The 25,677-nt window shown below is 41.2% G+C and overlaps 1 protein-coding gene across 3 annotated transcripts in view; it reads left to right on the top strand.

Moving 5' to 3' along the window:
* LOC149119318 (zinc finger protein 717-like) overlaps positions 1–25,677 on the top strand; it is a 117,365-nt gene that overhangs the window by 68,667 nt on the left and 23,021 nt on the right. For 2 of the 3 annotated variants that reach the window (XR_016228785.1, XM_089325303.1), the window contains exon 1: positions 6,044–6,159. The exons of the other annotated variant lie outside the window; for it this stretch is intronic. The gene's annotated coding sequence lies outside the window, so the exon portion shown is untranslated. Of the gene's footprint in view, positions 1–6,043; positions 6,160–25,677 lie in introns of those variants that run through there. 3 annotated transcript variants of the gene reach the window in all.

The raw sequence follows: 25,677 nt of genomic DNA, 5'->3' as shown, positions 1-25,677 counted from the left end.
GACTAGAACCCGGTGTGCCGGCGCCGCAAGGTGGAGGATTAGCCTATTGAGCCATGGCGCCGGCTCAGAAGTTACATATTCTGCCTCCAGGAGTGTGCATCCATGACATGTGTAGACTCGCTTCTGCTTTCAGGCATAGTACAAGGCAGGTGTGGCACCTTGTGGACGTGAGGGCTCCCCATTCATTTTTTTAAAATATTTATTTATTTATTTATTTGAAAAAAGTTACACAGAAAGAGAAGGAGAGGCAGAGAGAGAGAGAGAGGTCTTCCATCTGCTGGTCCACTCCCCAACTGGTCACAATCCTGGAGTTGAACCAATCTGAAGCCAGGAGCCAGGAGCTTCCTCTGCATCTCCCACATGGGTGCATGGGCCCAAGGATTTAGACCATCCTCCACTGCCCCCCCCCCCAGGCCATAGCAGAGAGCTGGATCAGAAGTGGAGCAGCCGAGTCTCGAACCAGCACCCATATGGGATGCTGGCACAGCAGGCAGGGGCATCATCCACCATGCCACAGCACTGCCCCCCCCATTCAATTTTAACACATGAGTGCTCAGGGACTTGTGAATTATGTTTGCAATTACCACCTAGTAATTATCCATTAGCTGCTAAAAATAAACTCAATAAGTTGCCAATATTCTGTGAATTTAGCACATTATTACTGATGCACTTTGTTGGCTTTGAAGAAACTAATGTGACATATATGCCAATTTAACATTTTCTCACAAGTTTAGTAATAATCATATCTACTTCACCAAATTTGTAAAATAATTACAAGAATTATAAGCATATGCCTGCAGTGCCAGCCTCCCATATGGGCACCAGTTTGAGTACTGGCGGCTCCACTTCCAATCCAGCTCCTTGCTAATGCACCTGGAAAAGCAATAGAAGACAGCCAAAGTGCATGGGTCCCTGTACCCACATGGGAGATCCAGAAGAAGCTCCAGGTTCCTGGTTTTGGATTGGCCCAGCCCTGGCAATGGTGGCCATTTGGGGAGTGAACCAGTGGAAGGATAATCTCTCTCTCTCTCTCTCTCTCTCTCTCTCTCTCTCTCTCTCTCTCTCTCTTTCTCTCTTCTCTGCCTCTGCTTCTCTGGAACTTTATCTTAAAAGTAAATAAATAAATCTTTAAAAAAATCTAGCCATGATTTTAAAAATGTCATTATGTAAAACTGGCAGTGGGGGGTGGCACTGTGATGCAGTGGGTTAAAGCTCTAGCCTGAAGCATGGGCATCCCATATGGGCATCAGTTATAGTCCTGGCTGCTCCTCTTCCAATCCAGCTCTCTGCTATGGCCTGCAAAAAAAGCTAGAAGATGGCCCAAGTCCTTGGGCCCCTGCACCCACATGGGAAGCTGGGAAGAGGCTCCTGGCTCCTGGCTTTAGATTGGTGCAGCTCTGGCCGTTGTGGCCATCTGGGGAGTGAACCAGCAGATGGAAGACCGCTCTCTCTATCTCTACCTCTCTGTAATTCTTTCAAACAAATAAAATAAATCTTTAAAATAAAACTGTCAAGGAATTGAAAAATCCATACTGAACCACTCTGCAGTTACTTTAGTAGATAATGCTCGAAGATAAAAGGAAGCATTAAACCTGTTCCTATAATAACAGATTGATACTCTCTCAGAACTTATATTCCCTACTTGTCATATAATCATAATTTCAAACAGATTAACATTAATTCAAAGTTTATAAAATAATTAGGACAACATCCCTCTTGTAAACTGGTCTGTATTCCTGTAAAGAATAGTTTTAGTTTTGTTTCTCATACTATGATGCATGTGTTTTCTGAACGATGAACGGTGGAATCATATGTACTCTTATATAATTACCTGTGTTCTCATTTTCCTATTTCTTTTCCATTTTAATATTTTCTAATATTCAACTTCATTGGTTACTATGTTGACTTTATCTGAATGCAACATTTAGACATTTATATTTTTGTATGCACACACAGGAGTTTGTAAGTGTGTGTGTGCATATGAGAGACAGCATAGAAAATAATATTATGAGGAATCCTAACCCTCATTTCAAGCATTAAGCCCTCCTCAGACCTGGCTTCTTTGAAGCAGAGCACCGGGACCTCTCACTGTAATGGGCTGAACTGATTCTCCCAAAAGTGAATATCTTGCAGCCCTAATCCCCAATGTGATTGTTTTTAGAGACAGGACCTTTAAAGGTGTAACAGAAGGAAAATGATATCAAGTGTGAGACCCTAATCCAGGCTCACACCTGACCTTATAAGGAGAGCCAGCAGGGATTCACATGGACAGAGGAAATACCATGTGAACATATAGCAAGTTGCTGGCTGACTGGAAGCCAGGGAGCGAGGTCCCAGAAGTCACCAAGCCTGTAGACACCTTGATCTCAAACTTCCAATGTGCAGGACTGTGAGAAACAACATCTGGTGAATTAAACCATCCCATTTGTTGTAATGTGTCATGGTGACTTTGGCAAAGTAATATACCCAATCACTACCTGCTTAAATTGCACCCACCCAGAAGCTCCACAAAAAAAAAAAAAAAAAAAAAAAAAACTTTCAAAGAAATATGGAAATTAAAAACTGTGAGAAAAGGAGAGAAATAAGATGAATGAAAAATAAAACACTAGAAATATGTCCATTAAAATCTAGATATCAGAGAAAGGGAAAGAAAATACAAAAATGAATAAATTATTCTTATGTATATGTGTGTGGTTTTAAAAAGCTAATACTTTGATCCAAGTAGAAATTATAATGCTTAATGATATAATAAGCAGATTTAAAAGGACCCTGATGGACTATGGTGTTTCCATAGAACAGGGTCTAAATTAACTCTTGAGACCAGCATTGTGGCTTAATGGGTTAAGCCAGAGCCTATGATGCCATCATCCCATACGAATGCTGATTCAACTCTTGGATGCTCCACTTCCAATCCAGCTCCCTGCTAATGTGCCTGGGAAAGCAATAGAGGATGGCTCAAGATCTTGGGCCCCTGCATTCATTTGGGAGATCCTGATGAAGCTCGTGGTTCTTGGCTTCAGCCTGGCCCAACCTTGAGCATTGCAGCCATTTGGGCAATGAAGTAGTAGATGGAAGATCTTTCTCTGTCTCTGTCTCTGTCTCTCTTCCTCCTTCCCTTGCTCCATCCCCCCCTCTAACTCTGCCTTGAAAATAAATAAGTCTTTATTAAAATTAATTTTCACAGCTTCCAGTATTTACCTATTTTCAAAATTTCATGGGCGAAATCCATAGTGTGGCCCAAATTACAATTGTAGCTATGGATAGCTCTAAATTTAAACAAAATACAACATATGATCTTAGGAAAATTACAAAAAGAAAAGAGAAGAAAAAATAAGGTATTCACTTATTATACTTATTTTTAATTATAACAATGCTTCAATTTTCCATGGTCAAATGAACTCAATTATTCCATAGGAGGCAGAGTGACTCTAAAAGAATAAGTAACAAATTAAAAGTAAACTAAGTTTTTGGAAGTTAAAATTTGCCTAGATAAAGTGGAAATCCACAGGCCAAATTAAAATGAGTAAGATGGCCAAATATAAGGAAATTCAAAGGCTTCAAGTATTGCAATTTATGACAAAAGAAACAATTAACAAAGAGATGAGTATTCCCATTGCTTTCCCTTGCTTTGTTCTTAAAACTAGAAAGAAAAATGGCACTCACATGGTGGTGGCTCAACTAACTGAACCACAATACCAGACCCCGTGAATAGCTTTTGTTACTTGATGTTGGAGAGTTTCCGTATCCTATTCCTGACATGTAGCCTTAGACAGCAAACACTGGAGGCCATCCTCTCTGGCAGTGGTCACCTCCCAGCATGAAATGACAAAAGCAATTTAAGGCCTGGCATTTGACTCAGCTGGTTAAATCAATGAATGCAACATTGGCATTCCATGAGCCCAGGTCCAAGACCTGGCCACCCCATTTCAGTCCAGCTCTCTGCTGATGTACCTGAGTGGGTATCAGGGGATGGCCCAAGTGCTTGGGATAGTGCCACCATATGAGAGACCTGGAAGTATTCCCAGGCTCACAGCTTTGGCCTGGTCCAACACTGACCATTGCATCCATTTGAGGAGGGAACCCTCCCTCCCTCCTTCGCTGTAACTCTGCTTTTCAAATAAATTATGTAATAAATCCAAGGAAAAAGCTATCCAAATACATTTTCACACCATTCTTCTGACTGTTGATTGTATTATTATTGGTCTGGATGCATGCCTCAGTTTGCAAACCAAGGACCCAAACTTTTGTTTTTCCCAAAGAAACCTTTTATTTAATGGGTACAAATTTTATAAGTACAACTTTAGGAATATAGTGATTCTTCCCACTGTACCCACCTTCCCACCCTCACTCCACACCACTTCCTCCTTTTTCTCCCATTGCCAGTTCCATTCTCCATTAAGATTAATTTTCAATTAACTTTATACACAGAAGACTAACTCTGTACTAAGTAAAGATTTCAATAATTTGCACACACACACAAAACTGAGACCAAGTTTTATAGTTAATTCTGTTAATACAACTCATTGAGGACAGGACTGCATGGGAAGCAAGTATACAGTGACTCCTGTTGTTAATTTAACAATTAACATTCATGTATTATATCAGTGATCACCCAGAGGTTCTTAACATTAGTTGCCAAGGTTATGGAAGACTTTTGTATCCCAAACTTTTTTTTTGGACAGGCAGAGTTAGACAGTGAGAGAGAGAGAGACAGAGAGAAAGGTCTTCCTTCTGTTGGTTCATCCCCCAAAGGGCTGCTACGGCTGGCGCACTGCGCTGATCTGAAACCAAGAGCCAGGAGCTTCCTCCTGGTCTCCTATGTGGGTGTAGGGCTCGAGCACTTGGGCCATCCTCCACTGCCTTCCTGGGCCACAACAGAGAGCTGGACTGGAAGAGGAGCAACTGGGACAGAACTGGCACCCCAACTGGGACTAGAACCCAGAGTACTGGTGCCACAGGTGGAGGATTAGCCTAGTGAGCCGCCGCACCGGTGAGACTCAAACTGAAAAGGAAGCATTTCTAGTGCCAGTGGGGGCTAAAATTTAAAAATAAAAAACATAAACAAAAAAGACACTCCTGTATCAATATCACTGCAAAGTAATTTTGTCAAACTTTATATCTTTGACAAACCAATGGTTAAGAATGATGTACCACAGTTGCAATGATCTGTGATTATTTTAATATTTACTGTGTATAATTGAAATGGACGTCATTTTATTTGATTTTTATTTATAGACTTGTCAATATTCCTAATGAACCATGCTGTTTTTATTTTTTATTTGTTGAACTCTTTATTTTGTGGAGTGGCACATTTTAGGAAAATGAGACAAAGGGATAAGCAGAGTCTTCAACAATAGCATTTGGATTTGCCAGTATCCTTCTTTTAGTAATGGATGGCACAACTATGAAACAGACTGAAAAGGATTTGGAAGATTTGAATATGATAAAACAACAAAGTTAATTGATATATACCACACTAATAAAGAGAATATGCCTTTCATTTAGTGTGCATGCAACGTTTTCCACAGAAAACTATTTACTACATCATAAAATCACCTGAATAAACCTTAACGAACTGAAATCATTTAAGATATTTTCTCTGACCACAATTAGGAGTATTCGGTCTAGTGGTTAAGATAATGTGTGTAGGGGCTGGCGCTGTGGCACAGGGGTTAAAGCCCTGGCCTGAAGCACTAGCATCCCATATGGGCACTGGTTCTAGTCCCAGATACTTCTCTTCTGATCCAGCTCTCTGCTATGGCCTGGGAAAGCAGTAGAAGATGGCCCAAGTCCTTGGGCCCCTGCACCCATGTAGGAGACCTGGAATAAGCTCCTGGCTCCTGGCTTCAGATCAGTGCAGCTCCAGCCTTTGCAGCCATCTGGGGAGTGAACCAGCAGATGGAAGACCCCTCTCTCTGTCACTGTCTCTCTCTGTAACTCTGTCTTTCAAATAAAATAAAATAATTTTTTTTAAAAAGATGTATGTTATATCCAAATCAAAATCAGAGCACCTAAGTTCAAGTCTTGGCTCTGCTTTCATTTCAGCTTCCTTTAATATGCATCCTGGTAGGAAGCAGGTGATGGCTGAAGTAATTGCAGCATTGTCACCCATGTGGAAGACTTACTGGCTCCATTTTGCCTGGATGAACTCCAATAGTTGTGAGTATCTAGGAAGCTGTGCAATCTCTCTCTCTCTCTCTCTCTCTCTCTCTCTCTCTCTCTCTCTCTCTCAGTGTTTTTTTGAATAAATTATAAAAAGCAAAACCAGAATGATACTTGAGAAGTTGTAATATAAGTGGAAAATAAGCAGTACATTGTGGGAAAAAATAAGTAATGGAATGGAAAAAAACCTCAAGGGAAATTATAAAATATGAGGAAATTATAGAAAATTAAAACACATTATACAAGAACTCGTGATTAAAGAGTCATATATGGAAGTTATTAGATCTAAAAAAATCTATTTTATGAAGAAGAAATATATAAAATCCATAAGGCAGACTTCCCATTTTAAAAAAGCTAGAAAAAGCTGGGAAAACTAATCATCTCCATGAGCAGCTACACAAATGACAGCAAACAACAAACAAGTGAGCTCCTAGCCACTTTCATTGATGTTCTCTGCAGCACCTGGGCTGTCTCAGCCCCCAGGATCTGTATCACATCACAGACCAGACTCACAATCTGTAGAAGATGTATGAGGTCTGGGCTATGTCTTTATGCACAATCCAAGCTTCCTGCAATGTGCTGTATCATCCCCAGTTGCTCCATCCTCTTCATCTTATCTCCATGAGCATACCCACCTCCCTTGCCCAGTGGCACCCAAGGGTATGCTGGCCTCTGTTCAACTGATGGTTCTTTTTGGAGGTTGGATTCTCACTTTCCAAAGACTCTATGGGGGGCTGGCACCATGGCATAGTAGGTTAGCCTCTCTCTGCAGCATCAGCATTCCATATGTGCACCAGTTCAAGTCTCAGCTTCTCTCCTATAATCTAGAAGTCTGCTAATGGTCTGAGAAAGCTGTAAAGATGGTCCAAGTACTTGGGACCTTGCACCCACATGGGAGACCCAGTAAAGGCTCCAGGCTCCTGACTTGAGATTGGCTCAGATTTGGCTGTTGTGGCCATCTGGGGACTGAAAAAGCAAATGGAAGGTCTCTCTCTATCTCTCTCTCTCTATCTCTCTAACTCTGCCTTACAAATCAATCAACCTTAAAAAGAACACTATGGGTAGTAAGGGATTCTCACAGCTAGTGAAAGGCTCTTTTACTGGAATGATGCTCCAGAAGGGACCAGCAATAGATTGGCAGGTGTTGCCTTACAGTGGGCTCCCAGTAGTATTTGGTTAAGCTGCCATAAAGGCCTCTACATAAGGGATATCTATTTACCACACACATGACACAATAGTTCTAGCTATAAAATGGTATTACAATTTAAGTTCCAATTATCTAGCTGTGTTTTTTCCCTCAAATTTACTGCAGCCAAGGAATACTACAAAAAATGATGGGTCATTCCTTTAAGGTCTGGGGATCAAACCATGAACAGTTTTTATACAATACAGTATTATCATAAAGCCATGGGTTTCACCTGTCAGAATAAAGGAAAAATAATGGCAATAAGATAGGCATTTCTGCTCATTTCCAACAAATAAGGGGAGATAACAAGCCATTCCTGTTTGATCTCCCAACTGAGGAAGAACAGGCCTGGCGATACTTCTGGGTTTATGGAATCAAATAATACTAGTGAAAGAATCAACTAGTCCTTACTGAATAACCCCATCCTGAATATTTCTAAATCTCTCGCAGAGGGTCCTTCCATATGTGGAAAAACCTTCCATTTTTTAAAATATTTACTTATTTGAAAGGCAGAGTTACACAGAAAGGAGAGACACACAGAGAGGGAGATAACTTCTATCCACCGGTTCACCCCTAAAATGAGAGAAATGGCCAGAGTTGGGCTGATCTGAAGCCAGGAATGAGGAGCTTTTTCCAAATCTCCCACATGGGTGCAGAGGCCCAAGGATTTGTGTCATCTGCTGCTGCTTTCCCAGGCACATTAGCAGGGAGTGCATTGGAAGTGAAGCAGCCAAGGCATCAGCTGATGCTTCTATGAGATGGCACTGCAAGTACATTGGCTGCAGAACCTTCCACTTTTAACCCCTATCCTGACCTAATGATGCCTAGTCAGGCCATGAGAAAGAATCAGCCTTGAAACTCAGTTCCAAGTGTGATGGTTGACCCAGGTACACAGGTAGCATTGTCAACATGTGGGGGGGAAATCTTGAAGACTCTGAAATATCCCTAAATAACTTGACAGTGCATTATATACAATATTATTCCTCAAGAAATCCAACAGGAAATTCCAAAATTCAAAGATTTAATTTAGATTTTGGATATGAAGAAAAAAACCCACAATCATCTGAAGTTTAAAACATCTCCTCAAAATAAGACTCCTCATCATTGAAAACATAGTCACATTTAACCAGGATGCTTTGATCAAGAAGTATAGACCAGATGCAGAGTTTTAAGATCACTCATCTTAGAAAAATAAGTTGATAATCTTAACTTTTTAAAAAGAGATTTATGTATTTATTTGAAAGGCAGAGTTACAGAGAGGGAAGGAGAAGCAGAAACAGAGACCTTCCATCCACTGGCTGGGCCAGGCTGAAGCCAGGAGCTCCAAAACATCTTGATGGTCTTCAATGGGGGTGCAGGGGCCCAAGCACTTGGGCCATCTTCTACTGCTTTCCCAGCATCATTTGCAGATAATGGAGTTATGGAATTAGTAGGGAATATGGGATACTGGTGCTGCAGGTAGATTTACCCACGCTGGCAGCACAGGACCTGGGATCCCTCTGGTGATATTATTCCCAAGCTCCCTTATCCTCATGGTCCTCAACTCCAGCTGGCAGCATCATGCCTTGGGGCGCAGTGTGAGGCCAAAACCACTGGGCACTGTAGAGAGCCAGCCCTAGCTGGCCATGGAGCTTGGAGTCGAGGTGGCCATCAAAGTCACAAGGTCACTCAGAAATTGGGGGTTCCTGTTGACCCCAGGTGGCTGCAGCACAGCTCCAGGTTTGTGCTGGTTCCCCAGCAAGGAGAGCTGGTACCCATGGGACCCACCTCACCCACATCCATCACCTGCCCTCAAAGATGTAGTAGACTCCAGGCATCTGGTGCCACTGAATCCTGCCTCTCTTTAAGGAAAGGAGAAAATTGTGGGCATCCAGACAGTAGCAATAGATGATATGAGAGCCAAAGATGCATCACCCTGTTGTTCTCCCATTGCCCATCCCCTCTTTCCTGACTCATGCACCCACCTCTGCTCCACCAGCCCACTGCCCATTTCTTGTCTCCTTTATGCCCCAGGCACACTCAGGACACTGTCACTACCCACCCTCCACACTCACCAGCCTGCACCTGCACTGCTGGGAAAGCTCTCATCAGCCTGCTGCTTTCCTCCTCCTGGCTGTCAGATTTTCTCTTTCCTCCTTGCCCTCTACAACATTTCAGGGCCAACCCATGCCTTTCTGAACATCTGCCTTGAAAGTCTCAGTCTTCCATCCCCATTCCTTTCCGTGGTCAGCTCTGGTCAGCTCTGGACTAGGAAGGCCTCTGACTGTCACTGGGCCCCTCAGGTTCCCTTTTCTGCAGTTAGCACATAATCCTTGGCTTCAGCTTCACCCTGCACTGCCTCAACCCAGAGCTCAGATTAGGAGAGTTAAATAGGGGAGGGTGCCCCTCTATGCCTAGCTGTGCCTCCTGTTCTGGGAGCCCACCCCTGTGTAAGACTAAGGCCTGAGACAAATTTCATTTGCCCTGGAAGGGAGCACTGAGGTCAGGAATGCTGCTGATAGAGTTCACAGCTTTAAGATTCCCCCAGATGACCTGGGCCAGAGGGGGGAGCCACAGCACTCCCTTTTGCTTCAGTCTTCTCCTGACTTCCATCCACCTCTATGCCAACTCTCTGGATGAAGCCAGGAGCCAGGAGTTTCTTCCAGGTTTCCCATGTGAGTGGCAGGGGCTAAGCAGCTAAGACTTTTCTTTTTGTATTTTGATTTTTTAACTTTCATTTAATAAATATAAATTTCCAAAGTACAGCTTTTGGATTATAGTGGCTATTCCCCCCATAACTTTCCTCCAACCACAACCATCCCATCTCCCACTCCCTCTCTCATCCCATTCTTTATCAAGGTTCATTTTCAATTATCTTTATATATGGAAGATCAACTTAGTATATACTAAGTAAAAATTTCAGCAGTTTGCACCCACAGAGATTTAAAATGCACCCCCCAGGCCATTAGTGGAATGCTGGATTGGAAGTGGAGCAGCCTAGAGAACTGGAGCCCATATGAGATAGTGTTGCAGGCTGCGGCTTTACTTCATAGGCCACAAAGCCAGTCCCTGGAAGGACTTTTCGAATTTGAGTAAGGACATGGCTGTCATTTCTTTTCCAGTGAAAAGTTGCCATTAGGCTATACTATAAAATATGCATATTATGGTGTATCAACACCATACAATCAATTGAATAGGCTACATGGGGAAATCCAGAAACAAAGCAGAATCTACTTCAGTATTGGCAGTGACTTTCGTGGATGATGGAATCACAGGGTTATTGTTCATGTTAATGCTTTTCAGAATTCCCTTTTTCCAAAATGAACAACATTTGCTTTAGAATAAAGGGAAAAAAATCACCCATGAGTCTGCTAGCTTGATAAAATCTCAGTTATTATAGTTTTGACACCTTTTCCTATCCAAGTGTTTTTATACAGGTATAATCATGATGTACATACATTGTTTTATTCTCCTTTTTAATAAGACATGAATTTATTTATATGAAAGGTTTTATATACAGCATTGAATGCATGATCCATAAAAATATAGAATGTGAGCTGTGTTAACTAAAGGTGTTCTCTAACATATTATTTAAATAAAAGATAAGCCCTACAATGGGAGATAACACTTGTAAAACATATATCCACAAGAATTGCCTGCAAATTTCATGAAGCTTGTGACATTTAATAAGGTGATAAATCCTCCAATTTAAACCTAAAAAATTGAGTTGTATTTACATAGGATATATGCAGCTTAGAAATAAATACATACAATATATTGAACTTTAGGGAATTGTGAGATAAAAGAATGAATGTTCCATAAAATTAATGCAAATTAAATGCCAATGAGGTAGAAACACTACATATTTATAAAATGGTCTTAATAAACAATCATTTTGGTGCCAATTTTTACTAGGATGCAGAGTATTCAAAAATATTATTCATTACTGGTCAAAATGGCTAAATCCTTCACAAGATATCTGGATAAGGTATTTTAAAGCCTATGATAGTATCCTTATACAGTGCAGGAAGGATGTCCTGATGATTTACCCAGCTAACTGGAAAGCTTAGACCCACAATCTAGGATAAAAACATACACACCAGCTTTATTCCTAATGCCTAAAACCTGAATGAAATCAAAATGTTCTTTAGTAGATAAACAGAGAGCCAAGCTGTCACAGTAGGTGGAGGCTCTTGAAGGCACATGGAATTAGGAAATATGGGGCCTGGACACTGGACATGGGGACACAAGAGAAAAGGCATGGGCTGGAGTCACAGGGGTTCCAGAGACACAAGGAAGACATTGGCTTCAGGCAAGTAGCAGGCAGACAGCTGAAGGAAGCCGTAGTTGTAAGCAAAGGGCAGAGTGGTACCCATAGGCTTCCATGAACTGGGAGTAAAGGGACAAAGTCACTGCAGGGCAGGAGAAAGGTCACTCTATACAGAGAAAGACTGGAGACACACAAGTCCTCACAGGATGTATGGACAAGGGAGGTCAGCACTTAGGGAAAATTAGGGCTACATACAGAGTGGCTGGGGACCCATGGGGACTGGCATGGTGTGCAGGCCCAGCAGGAGACTTGCAGAGAGATGTGCTGTACATAAAAGGGATGAGGACTCTCACAGCTGGGACATGCTGCAGACACAAGGAGCAGAAGCTTTAAAGAGCTGGCTTGGATGACACTTTTTAAATGACAAAACTATCAAAATGAACAAGGGTCCCAGATAAAGGAGATGTTGAAATAGCAAATAACATATGGGCTTTAGGAACAGGATTAGAGATAAGCAAAGTGAGCAGACACATGGAACTGGAAACATTAGGAGGCAGACAGGGCATATTATTACAGGATTTGGAAACACAGCAAAAAATACAGGAGATGCAATATAAATTGTCACAGTAGGTGGAGACCTGCTTAGAGAAAATTTAGAGTCTCAAGTGATTGAGAACCAGTCATTATGGCTTCCTTTTTTAAAACTGATTTGTTTATTTGAGAGAAAGAGAGAGAGAGAGAGAATCTTCCATCATTCCACTGGTTCACTCCCCAAATGGTTTTAATGGCCAGAGCTGGGCCAGTCTGAAGCCAGGAGCCAGGAGCTTCTTCTGGATTCCCCACACAAGTGTAGGGCCAAGCATTTTGGCAATCTTTTGCTGTCTTTTCCAGGCCATTAGCAGGAAGCTGAACTGCAAATAGAGCAGCCTGGACTCAAACTGGTACCAATATGGAATGCTGGGGTTGCAGGTGGCAGCTTTACCCACTATGCCACAATGCCAGCTTCCTGCAGTTTCTTTCTTAAGAACTAAAATTAACTATAGAATAAACCACACAAGAGAGGCAAGTAAAAACAGGCAGGCATCAATGAAACCTGTAGAAAAATGCACAATAGAAATAAGGAAAAAGTGTTTTTAAAGCATATTAACAAAATTAATAAAAATTAGTATAAGTCATTAAGGAAAGCAAAGAAAAATACCATACAAACAACCAGCTTCAGGAATCCAAATAGCATCATCTTCAAAAATTTTCTTTTTTTTTTTTCATTTTAAAGATTTATTTGAAAGTCAGAGTTACAGGGGAGGCAGCAGAGTAAAGAAAAAAAAAAGAAAAACAAAGAACTACACACATACACATGAACACACACAGAGAGAGATAGAGATAGAGATAGAGAGAGAGAGAGAGAGAGAGAGAGAGAGAGAGAGAGAGAGATCTCCCATCCCTTGGGTCACTACCTAAATGGCTACAGTGGATAGGGAGGCAGAAGCCAGGAGTGAGGAGCCAGGAGATTCATTTGGGTCTCCTGTGTTGGTTGCAGGGGTTCAAACACTTGGGCCAGCTTCAGCTACTTTCCCAGGACACTTAGCAGTGTGCTACATTAGAAGTGAAGCACACAGGACTTAAATTGGTGCCTTTATGGGATGCTGGCATCCCTGATGCAGCTTTACTCATTACACCATAAAGCCCCCCAGATACCCTCCTCCATTTATAAACCTTAACAAGATAGTAAGTATTATGAGAAATAGTTTGGAGTAAAAAATTTTAAAGAGATATCAAGTCACTGAATTTTGGAAACCAATATACCATAACACAGATATTGCATACTGTAGAGAACTTCCATATAAGTTAAATAAGACTAATCAGTAGTTGAAAAATCAAATCAATGAATTTAAAAATTCCACAAGGAAAATTTCAGATTCAGACTTAGAAAATTCTAGACATTCAAGGAAGGTTGTTGCTCATTTTCCCAGATTCATCTAAAGTGGCAATAGACAGAATATATTTGAATTTCTTTTGAATTCATTGCTTTACATTAGTGGACACAGATCAGGTGGAAGGAACTTAACATAAATCTTTAATAAGAGATACAGGTATTTGAAGCAAAATATGAAAACAGAAGAGATCAACAACAAGCAGGATACATTAGAAGATGCAAAGATGATTTAACATTCCAAAATAATCCAAGTAAATAATTCATGTGTAAGAAAAATATAAGTAAATCACATGAATGTTGAGATTAAATGTTGAAAAGCTTTTAATACAACAACTTATAACTATAAAAAGAACAGAAAAATGATAGCAGTTCCCTAATTGTAATTAAGACTAGCTACAGAGAAGTAATAATAAACAGCATAATTAACACAGAACACTAAACGATTTTTCCCTGGAAATAATCTTGGACAAGGTTTTCTCCTCTCTCTTTCTTCAACATTGTCCTGGATGCATAATTAGAGAAATTAAACAAACAAAAAGAAATGTGAGGTATTGGGTTAGCTTTTAAGTAATAGAACTCTTAATGTATGTTAATGATATTAGTATATGTAGAGAAAATCCAACATAAGCCAAAACCAAATATGAGCTGATAGGCGAATTAACTAAAATTATTGGGTACAGGATCAATACAATCAAGTAGGTTACCAGGTCCCCGTAAGAAGCAATTAGAAAACAATGGTAACGGACAAAGTACAATCCAGAAAATGAATATCTGTATGAGAAATACTCTTCAAATCCGTATTTAACAAAATCAAATGACCTAACAGAAAAATAAGCCAAGAACACAAAGAGAAAAAGGCCCAGAATCCATAAACAGTAAACTGTAACTCACCTGAGGATTATGGCAAGCTCCAGATTCAAGGTCTGAACAGGATCTCAGGAGATGGGATCCTGCGGGCGGGGCAGCACCCCCTGCAGTCGGGAAGGCCAAGTTTCAGACCTGAGACCAAGCCCCGCCTCTCACTCCCCCACTCGATGTAACCCCAAGGGCCCGCCCTCACACTAGGGATGATGCTGATTGGGTGCGTCCTCTGTGACGTCATGCAGCCTCTGTGACTGTTGAATCAGGTGCGCCATGGCAACAGGGCAGACCTTGGGGGATCCTCTTCCTGGTCTGCTCCTGAGAGAGCCCCGGTCAGCTCAGACACTTCTACTCTGAACTCCCCTCAGCGCAGGGCCCTGAGAGGATGCCTGGAGTCCCTGGACGCAGGAAGCGGTGAGTGTGAGTCCCAGGCCCACAGGAGGTGAGGGGAGCGGGCAGCTACAACCCTGGTGTAAGGCCCTGTCTCAGTGTGCAGCGACTCCGCCTGAACCCGGCCTCACCTCTCCAGTTTGTGTGGGGAGAAGGAGAATCTGAACCTCACCTGTGACCTGATTTCCTTGAGTTGGGCACCTGGGTCTCAGGTCCATAGCTTTTCCTAGGGGTTTTGTTGCTAATGATGTAACAGCAACCACATGTTTTTAAGCCAAGGATGCGGGGCAGGGTGTGGGGACGGACTTCTGCTGGTGAGGCTTGGGATGGCACAGATCCCCCGTGGACAAATGGAGAGTGGGGGAGTCCAACCCCAGGTAGTGTGAGCACCAAGACCTGGAGCCTGGGGAACCTGAGTGTGGGTTCAACAGGCAGCCTCCCAGCGCTCATTCCACTCATGTCTTTTGCAGAAATTTGCTTCCATTTATTCACAGTCTGCCCACTTGTGTAGGAACTGTGTGACTTGATTTGAATGTTACACTGCTGTTTTCTTTGATGAAACCTGAGTTTATTCAGTAATAAGATTTGAAAAAGGAAAGAGGATCTTTTATTTTCTGCTAAGTTTGATTAATAATGTAAACACTAATGGAATGGCTACCCAGGTAAATAAGTGGGCCTTGGTCAGTTCAGGGGTCCTGTTTCTTTTTGAAGTTTTATTTATTTATTTGAAAGGTAGAGTTACAGAGAGGTAGACGTGGAGAGAGAGAGAGAGAAAGAGTGAGAGAGAGAGGTCTTCCATCCATTGGTTCACTCTCCAGATGGCCACAATGGCCAGAGCTGTGCTGATCCAAACCAGGATCCAGGAGGTTCTTCCTGATCTCCCATGGGGGTGCAGGGCCCCAAGAACTTGAGCATCTCCCACTTTCCCAGGCCATAGCAGAGAGTGGGATGGGAAGTGGAGTAGCTGGGTTGGGAACCGGCACCTGTATGGGATGCTGGCAATGCAGGCAGCAGCTTTATCTGCTGTGCTACATTGTTGGCACCAGGGGTCTTCTTGATCTCTTCTACCTCTGCCCCCACTGGTGAATGAGCTGAGGTTCTTTTTAATGTTGTGTGTGTGTGTGTGTGTGTGTGTGTGTGTGTGTGTGTGTGTGTGTGTGGCATAAAGCTATTACTCTCAGCTGGCACCGCGGCTCACTAGGCTAATCCTCCACACCTGTGGTGCCTGCACACTGGGTTCTAGTCCTGGTCGGGGCGCCGGATTCTGTCCCGTTTGCTCCTCTTCCAGTCCAGCTCTCTGCTGTGGCCTGGGAAGAAAGTGGAGGATAGCCCAAGTGTTTGTGCCCTGCACCCATGTGGGAGACCAGGAGGAAGCACCTGGCTCCTGGCTTCAGATTGGCGCAGCGTGCCAGCTGTAGCTGTCATTTGGGAGGTGAACCAGTGGAAGGAAGACCTTTCTCTCGGTCTCTCTCTCTTACTGTGTCACTCTGCCTGTCAAAATAATAATAATAATAATAAGCTATTACTCTCAACAGTGAGCTTTTCTTTGTTTATTTTGTGATATTTGTGATAATATTTTAATTTTTTTTCATGTGTTGCTTCACAGTATGTTTTTAAAATAATGCAAAAATGTTGTTAGGCTATAGGTTGTGAATAAATTCTACTTCTGTAGGCAGTGTTAGTGGAATACAAGGATTAAGTATCTAACTTTTCATGCTTATGCACTTACTAAGTTTTTGACTTCCCAGCAGTTAGATTTACCTTATTTATTTATCCCACCTGGTGTTAACTGACATTTCTGGTTGGTAACATATTCCTAGTTCCTAATGACCACTGGTTGAGTATGTATACTGTTGATCTATTTGTACTGATTAGGAATGATGGATCTGTATTTTTGCTTGGAGTTATATAAGTTTTCTCTTACATAACTTAATGCTCTACTTAGGGGCACTGGTAGCAAGCCTTGTAATGTCTTCTTGAAGAACTGCCAGTTGTCTCACTGTGTAACCCTTGTAGTAGTCTGACCTAAATTCTGATTAGTCTGAAATGAATGCTGTTTTTCTACATTTAATTGAATTGGTATTGTAATGGACTATTTTTCTGCATATTTTTATTTTTAAGCAGCTGTGTATAGATGTGTCTTAAATTGATGAGAATGGAATTTGGAAATATTTATATAATTTAAATGAACAAGGGAAGGCAATTACCATCTCCATTATGTTATGTACCTATTTTCATGATAAGAATCCTTAAAAGTCTAAATTCTTATTTATTTTTCTATAGTAGAACACATTGTTATTAACTATTTTCACCATGTTGCACAACAGACCTCTTGAATGTATTCCTACTATGCAAATGAAATGTGATTGGCCAAGATGACTTCAAATTCCCTTCATGTATCTGTATATTTAAATGGTTTTCCTATAGACAGCACGAAGTTGGGTCTTGGTTTTATTTTTCCCATGTCAATCTCTATCTTTAGTGTATTTAGATAATGCACATTTAAAGTGATTATTGATGTAAGTGGGTTAGTATGTAATGTGGTTGCAATCATTTTCTCTGTTATGCTTTTTTTAAAAGTCTTATTTATTGATTTTTGTTTATTTGAAAGGCAGAGAGACAGAGAGAGGGAGATCTTCCATTGGCTGTTTCACCCCCTCTGGAAAAAAAAAAAAACCTATAACAGTTGCAACTCAGCCAGATTGAACACAGGAGCCAGGAAGTCCATCCTGGTCTTGCACATGTGTGGCAGGGACCCAATAACTTGAGCCATCCCCTATTGTCTCCCAGGGGGTGCATTCACAGGAAATTGAATCACAAGTGGGGTTGCTGAACTCAAAGGTGGCACTCTTATATGGGACATGGTTATCAAAATTGGAGTGTCAATTTGTTAAGTCAACAACAGGAGTCACTGTGCACATACTCCCCATGTAGGATCTCTGTCCTTAATGTGTTGTACAATGTGAATTAATGCTATAACTAGTACTCAAACAATACTTTACACTTTGTGTTTCTGTGTGGGTGCAAACTGTTGAAATCTTTACTTAATATATACTAAATTGATCTTCTGTATATAAAGATAATTGAAGATGAATCTTGATATGAATGGAATGGAGAGGGAGTGGGAGATGGGAAGGTTGCGGGTGGCAGGGAAGTTATGGGGGGGAGGCCACTGTAATCCATCAGCTGTACTTTGGAAATTTATATTTATTAAATAAAAGTAAAAAAAAAATGGTGTGTTTAGCTGTTGCACCAAATGCCCATGCTGATTCTTGTTTTTAAACATTTTTTGTAATCTTATTTTATATTTTAATTTTTTTTATTAATTTAATTCATTAAATACAGAGATACAGAGTGATCTACCATGTGCTGGTTCACTCCTTAAGTTTCCAACACTGTGGCATAACAGGTAGAGCTGCCAACTGTCGGTTTATTAATAGTCCCATATTATATATATATATATATATATATATATATATATATATATATATATATATATATAAAATATCATATTTCTATGATCAATTATGTCTTTTTTTAAAGATTTTATTTATTTGTTTGGGAAGCAGTTACAGACAGAGAGGAAAAGAGAGAGATAAAAGATCTGCATCCACTGCTTCAGTCCCTAAATGGCTCCAAGGGCTGGAAGGTGGTCTGATCCAAAGCCAGGAGCCAGGAGCTTCCTCCAGGTCTCCCACATCAGTGCAGTAACCCAGGGCTTGAGCCATCTTCCACTGCTTTCCTAGGCCATAAACAGAGAGCTGGTTGGAAGTGGAGCAGCCAGGTGACAAACCAGTGTTGATATGAGATGCTGGTGCTGCAGGTGGAGTCTTAGCCCACTGTCCCACAGTGCTGATCCCCAGCCATGGCTTTTAATTTCTGTGTTTGTCTGATAATTGTGGTGGCCTTCTAATTGGCTGTAGGAAATATAAGCAGAGAAAAGAGTGCATTGCTTTGCTAGGGTGGCCATAACATAATACTGTCGAATATGTGGCTTGAATCACAGCAATGTATTTCTCATAGTTCTAGAGATTAAATATTTGAGAGCAAGATGATAATGGGTTTGGTTGCTCCTGAGACCTCCCTTTGGTTACCACATAGCCACCATGTTACTGTACCCTTACATGGTACTTCCTCTGTCTATGTGCATCCCTCCTTATAAGAACATTGATCAGTTTGAATCAGGGCTTCACATTGATGATATCATTTGATGTCAATTATCTGCTTAAAGTCTTATCTCCAAATAGGGTCACATTGGTTGTCAGCGTTTCATGATATAAATTTTATAGAGATACAGATCAGCCTGTAGTACTTAGAAGGACCCAGGGATTTGCCCTGTAGGAAGCTGTCTCCAAGGAAGACTTCATTTTTGAAATGTGTGTTAATGTTTCTCACAGTATCATTTTCTTTTTTCTTTTTTTTTTTTTTGACATGCAGAGTGGATAGTGAGAGAGAGAGAGATAAAGGTCTTCCTTTACCGTTGCTTCAACCTCCAATGGCTGCTGCAGCCAGTGCGCTGTGGCCAGTGCACCAAGCTGATCTGAAGCTGGGAGTCAAGTGCCTCTCCTGGTCTCCCATGCAGGTGTAGGGCCCAAGCACTTGGGCCATCCTCCACTGCACTCCCGGGCCACAGCAGAGAGCTGGCCTGGAAGAGGGGCAACTGGGACAGAATCCGGTGCCCCAAACGGGACTAGAACCCGGTGTGCCGGTGCCGCAAGGTGGAGGATTAGCCTATTGAACCATGGCACCAGCCTCATGGTATCATTTTCAATACCGTATGTAAATATTGCTGCATGCATGAACATGCATGTGCACAAACCCCTGTATACATTAGATACATTATTGTGAAGATGTTTAATGCTTGCATGGAGGTAAAGTTAATATAATAGTAATCCATATGATGACATACTGGGGCCAGCAGTGTGGAATAGAAGGTTGAGCCTCTGCCTGCAGTGCCAGCACCCCATATATGTGTGGGTTCAAGTCCTGGCTGCTCAACTGCTCATCCAACTGCCTGCTGATGCACCTGGGAAAGCAGCAGAAGATGGCCCAAGTGCTTGGACCCTGCACCCACATGGGAGACCTAGAAGAAGCCTCTGGATCCTAGCTTCAGCCTAGTGTAGCCCCAGCTGTTGCTGCCATTTGGGGAGTGAACTAATGGATGGATGTTCCATCTCTATCTCTCCCTCCCTCTCCCTCACCCTTTCTCCCTCCCCTTCCTTCCCTTCCTCCTCTTCTCTCTGTATCTCTGCCTTTCAAATAAACAAATCTTATTTAAAAATGACACAGTAACAAACATTAAAACATTATGAAAAGTAGAAAAATGATAAAACTGAATAAGTGTGTTATCCAATATCTAATTCCTAAAACATAAACAGCAAACAAGGAGTGTTTTCTTAACATGGTTAAATTTTTTAAATTATAATTACTCAAAACTTAAACTTTTCATTATAGGGACACAATGGCAAGCTACTTTACCAAAAGCATAAATCCAATACCACTATAGTAATTTTTCATTATTGTTTCCTATTTTTTCAATATTATCTACTTAATTGTGAATTATGGTGGGCTTTTCTGCTCTTTGAATACCACTTATAGTATTTAAGAAATTTACAAATTTATCATCGAGTGTGTTTTTTCAACCCAGGCACTGATATTGCCAGTTTAGTGAACACTGGGGTGGCCACTGCAGGATTTAAAATGAAATTTATATTATAATGACATAGGTCTCCCTAAAATCTTCAAAGCCTCCAAAGCACATAAATTATCACATCAGTAATTTATTAGAGATATTTGATTTAGTTTTATTTTTATGGTTAATGTGTCATTACTGTTTGGCAGTTAGAAATATAATTGATAAAGCAGGACTAAGAACCAAAGGGATCACATAAACAAGAATAGTGTCTGCAAACACTAGCTGATAGAATCAAAAAGGCAGAGAATGATCCAACATGGGAAGTGAGATACACAGCAGACCCATAGAATGGCAAATGTCCTAACAGCACTCTGGCCTCAGAATCAGCCCTTAAGGCATGCGGATCCTGCTGAAATGCCCAGGAGAGTATTTCAGGCATGGAAAGCCAAGACACTCTGGGGGAGAAAAAAAAAAAAACTAAATGAAAGATCTCTGTGAGTGAGATCCCAGTGGAAAGAATGGGTCATCAAAGAAGGAGGTACCTTTCTCTGAAGGGAGGAGAGAACTTCCACTTTGACCATGGCCTTGTCTACATATGATCAGAGTCAGTGAACTCAGGGGGCTTCCATAGCCTTGGCAGCTCATGACAAGAGCCTAGGGTGATTACTGAGGCCATAAACAAGAGTGTCAATTTGTTAAGTCAACAACAGGAGTCACTGTGCACTTACTCCTCATGTAGGATCTTTGTCCTTAGTGTGCTGTACATTGTGATTTAATGCTATAACTAGTACTCAAACAGTATTTTTCACTTTATGTTTCTGTGTGGGAGCAAACTGTTGAAATCTTTACTTAATGCATGCTAAACTGATCTTCTGTATATAAAGAGAATCGAAAATGAATCTTGATGTGAATGGAAGGGGAGAGGGAGTGGATAAGGTGAGGGTTGCGGGTGGGAGGGACGTTATGAGGGGGAAGTCATTGTAATCCATATTCTGTACTTTGGAAATTTATATTCATTAAATAAATGTTAAAAAAAAGTAAGCATTAAGATTGCATGTTTCCTAGAAAGAATTTTGGCATGACAGTGTGAGTATATGTCTGCCTTCATTTTAGTAGGATTTATAAAAAATGTTTTAAAAAGATATATTACTTATTCATTTGAAAGGCAGAGTGACAAAGGGTGGGAGAGTTTACTCCATCAATGGCCCAAGGATCCAGACAAAGCAAGGCCAAAGCCAGTAGCCCCAAATTCCTTTTGGTTTCCCATATGTGACAGGGGCTAAAGCATTTGGACAATCATTTGTTGTTATTCCAGGTGCATTATCAGGAAACCAGATCAGATTCATAGTAGCTAGGACTGGAACTGGTTTTCTAATGCAGATGCCAAGTAGTTCAAATGGTGGCTTTACCACAATGCCAGCCCTGACAAATTTTGTTTAAAAGAAAGGAAAATTCTTGTACCTTCCCTAGAAATGGTTCCAAAGACACTTGCAAGTAAAGAAATATTTACTGAAGACAGATTTGTTAAGAGCAGAGAGACTCAGTGCTTATGGATCCAGACCTGTTTCCTACCTTCCCTATCACAACTCAGTGCAATGGAAACTCCAATCCTAAGTGCAACTGAGAACACATGGCACTCTCTCCTGCTAGCTGCCAGCTTGGGATGACATCCTCATTTTTTTTCCTGTCCTCAGTTGCCTACTGCCAGAACTATGTGCTGGGTGAGTGTAGCTGAGAGGAAGGGCTCAGACCACACTTGAATAATGGAGACTCTGTATTGGGCATTAGGATGCTTGGATTTCATCCCCACAACATGCAATGTCCACTGTAGGCACATCCATAGAAACAGTACATTTGCAGTGACTTTGGGTTGAAAGTATTAGGGATATTAAAGAGACAGCCTTCTTTTTATTTATTTTTTATTTTATAAGCAAGGACAAATAACAATGAAAGAAAGTTTCCACCTGCTGGGTCATTCTCCATTCAAAACAAATAAGACTGAGCTAAGTTAAAATTGGAAGCTGGTAAGATAGGCATGATAACACTGAGAATTAAGTATTAATTGGGATGCTCACTTCCCTTTTCAGAGGGTCAGTTCAGATCCCAGCCACTTTGCTCCTAATCCAGCTTCTGACTATTAGGCCTGGGAAGGCAACCCATGTTGGCCCACACCAGTATGGGAGATGAGACCTGCATGGAATTCCTCAGCCCTAATTTTGCCTTGGCCCAACTTTGGCTGTTGTAGGTATTTGGAGAGATGGGGGCATAAACCACCAGATGGAAAAATCTCTGTCACTCTCTCTGAATTTCAAATAAATTATTTTTAAACAGTTATAAATTGGGAGCTAGGCACTCAATTTTGGTCAACAATGTAGCTAGGTGTCCCAACTACTTGAGCCTGTACCTTCTGGGTGATACAGACCTAGGGTGACCATTAGCAAGAAGCTGGAGCTGAATCAGGATGGAGCTGGGACTCAAACCCAGGCTGTCTGGGATGTGCTGACCCAAGCAGTTTATTAACCACTAAACTCAACCTCAACACTTTAAGGAGATAAAAAAAAAATTATAAAATTGTCAATGGTGATGGTTACAACTGAATGAAAACAGTGAATTGTATAGGTACTATTAACAGATGAATCTCATGGGAATTTGCATTTATATCCAATTATGCTATTTAAGAAAATTATATAACTTAGAATATATTGTATTATTTCAAACTTTTCATGTAATGTATATTTTAGTGTCTCAAATTCCAATGCACATAAAATGTCGACTTTCCTCTGTAGGTTACATTGCATATTTACATATAAATATGAATATAAATGTAAGACCAAGGGATGACAGCATATTAACTAGATAAGGAACAGTGATTGATTCAGGACCAAGGGATATTGGTTAAAAGATGACATTAATCTTTTCTGTATATCTTTTCTGAGAATAAAATTAAGAAATGAATTAACATGAAACAAACCATGGTCAGACATCAGAGGCATGTGAATATATAATTTACCAGAGATGAATCTGAGAAGACTAACATTTGGGACTGACATTGTGGTGCAGTAGGTTAGGACACTGCTTGCAATGCTGGCATCCTATATTGGCATGTCATTTGGAGTCCTGGCTACTCTGCTTCTGATCCACATTCCTGTGAGTGTGTTTGGGAAAGCAGTGGAACATGGCCCAAGAACTTGGATCCCTACCAGCCATATAGGAGACCCAGATAGAATGGCCTGGTCCTGACTCCTGGCCCCATCCTGGCTGTTGCAGACACTTGGGGAGTGAGCCACAAGAACGAAGATCCATCTATCTCTTTGTCAGTCTCTCCTGCCTCTCTCCTTATTTCCCTTTCAAATAAATCTTTAAAAAAGAAAAAGATTAACCTCATTTCATAATCCTTGTGATGGAATCTTAATTACCCAATCTCCTTTCTATTCATCTCTCCCTTTATACTACAGGGACTATTTATTCCCATTCATCCAGTACAAATTACTTACTAGAATTGCTGTCATGACTTGGTGCTCAAAAACATGAACTGCAATCATCATATGATATCTATACTTAAGAAACAGATAAAGAAGTTGCTTAAGGTTAGCCATCTATTTGTGAGTATGTTCTTCCCGCTTTTATTCATATCAGGACTCCTCATTGAATCCAAATATCTGACCCCAGTAGGAACAGCTCCCATTGAAAGAGGTATGTGATGACCAAGGGAACAATTCCTGGGAATGGGTATGAGAAACCAGTATGTTGTGTTGCTAAACTAGTTCTTTGATCCCTGAAAGTTCATTTTTTTTATTTCAAGGAATGTGTCATAGAGACCCATTTTTTTAAGCATGTAATTTCTTCTGTGTCCTGAGATGAGAGTTCCTAGGCTATAAATTCAATTTTGCACAATAGTCACTAAAGGGCAATGGCAGGATCAGAGAAGGCTTGGGAATTTCAACAGGGCAAACCATAGGTGAGGCACAAAGAAAGCCAGGGATAGGCTGTGGGTCAAGAGTCAATACCCTGTCCTACTCCACTCAAGCCCATCTCAATTCTAGCCATCTTCATATGAGAGCTCCATGAAACCCTCTGTTGGCCTCTTTGCCTAGTTTGTAACATAAACCAACGAGTAGAGGGAAAAGTTCAGATCTATTTCTTAGAACAGTAAGTGATTTGTTAGATATTTAGATGGACAGATGGATTTCAGAAGCTCTTAGTTATGTAACTAATGGAGATTGAAACCTTTGTATTTGTGGACACTTTTTGTTTCAAAATATGCACTAGAATAGTTTTCTCAACTCTGGAATATGACCCAAGGATGGAACACTAATTATTTTAGTAGAAAAGACTAAGTATCTTTATATGACCATACTTCCCCTCCCCATACTGTCTATGGATTGTGTGAATCAAATATGTTTATAATGCAAGTTTTTCTCTTTTAATATCAGTTACCCATTTTTTGACAATCATAAATGTTGCAGAGATTCAGTGTTGGTCCGTTTCCAATTATTATTTTTTAATTTTTTTTTTTGATAGGCAGAGTAGACAGTGAGAGAGACAGAGAGAAAGGTCTTCCTTTTCCCATTGGTTCACCCCACAATAGCCGCTACAGCTGGTGTGCTATGGCTGGTGCACCACACTGATCTGAAGCCAGGATCCAAGTGCTTCTCCTGGTCTCCCATGTGGGTGCAGGGCCCAAGCACTTGGGCCATCCTCCATTTTCCTCCTGGGCCACAGCAGAGAGCTGTACTGGAAGAGGAGCAACTGGGACAGAATACAGCACCCCAACTGGGACTAGAGCCCGGTGTGCTGGCACCACAGGTGGAGCATTAGCCTATTGAGCCACAGCGCCGGCCCATTTCCAATTATATAAAATGTGAGCAAATCAGACTACTGCTGATAATCACTTTGTAAAATATAAATAAAATGCAATACAGTGCCCAACTAGAGTATAAAATATTTCAATATATTCTTTTTTAAAAAAGATTTAGTTATTCATTTGAAAGTCAGAGGAGAGGCAAAGACAGACAGAGAGAGAGGTCTTCCATCCTATGGTTCATTCCCCCATTGGCCGCAATAGCTGGAGCTGTGCTGATCCGCCTTCTTCTGGGTCTCCCAGGCCCAGGGGCTCAAGCACTTGGATCACCCTCCACTGCTTTCCCAAGGCACAGCAAAGAGCTGGACTGGAAATGGAGCAGCCAGGTTTCAAACTGGCACTCATATGGGATGCTGGCACTTAAGGCCAGGATGTTAAACCACTGTGTCACAGCACCAGC

This window comes from Oryctolagus cuniculus, chromosome Y, assembly GCF_051225735.1.
Source record: "Oryctolagus cuniculus isolate XC-2025 breed Fujian yellow rabbit chromosome Y, ASM5122573v1, whole genome shotgun sequence".
NCBI lineage: Eukaryota > Metazoa > Chordata > Mammalia > Lagomorpha > Leporidae > Oryctolagus > Oryctolagus cuniculus.
The sequence above is the reverse complement of the archived record's forward strand: the minus strand, read 5'-3'. Positions and strand labels throughout refer to the sequence as shown.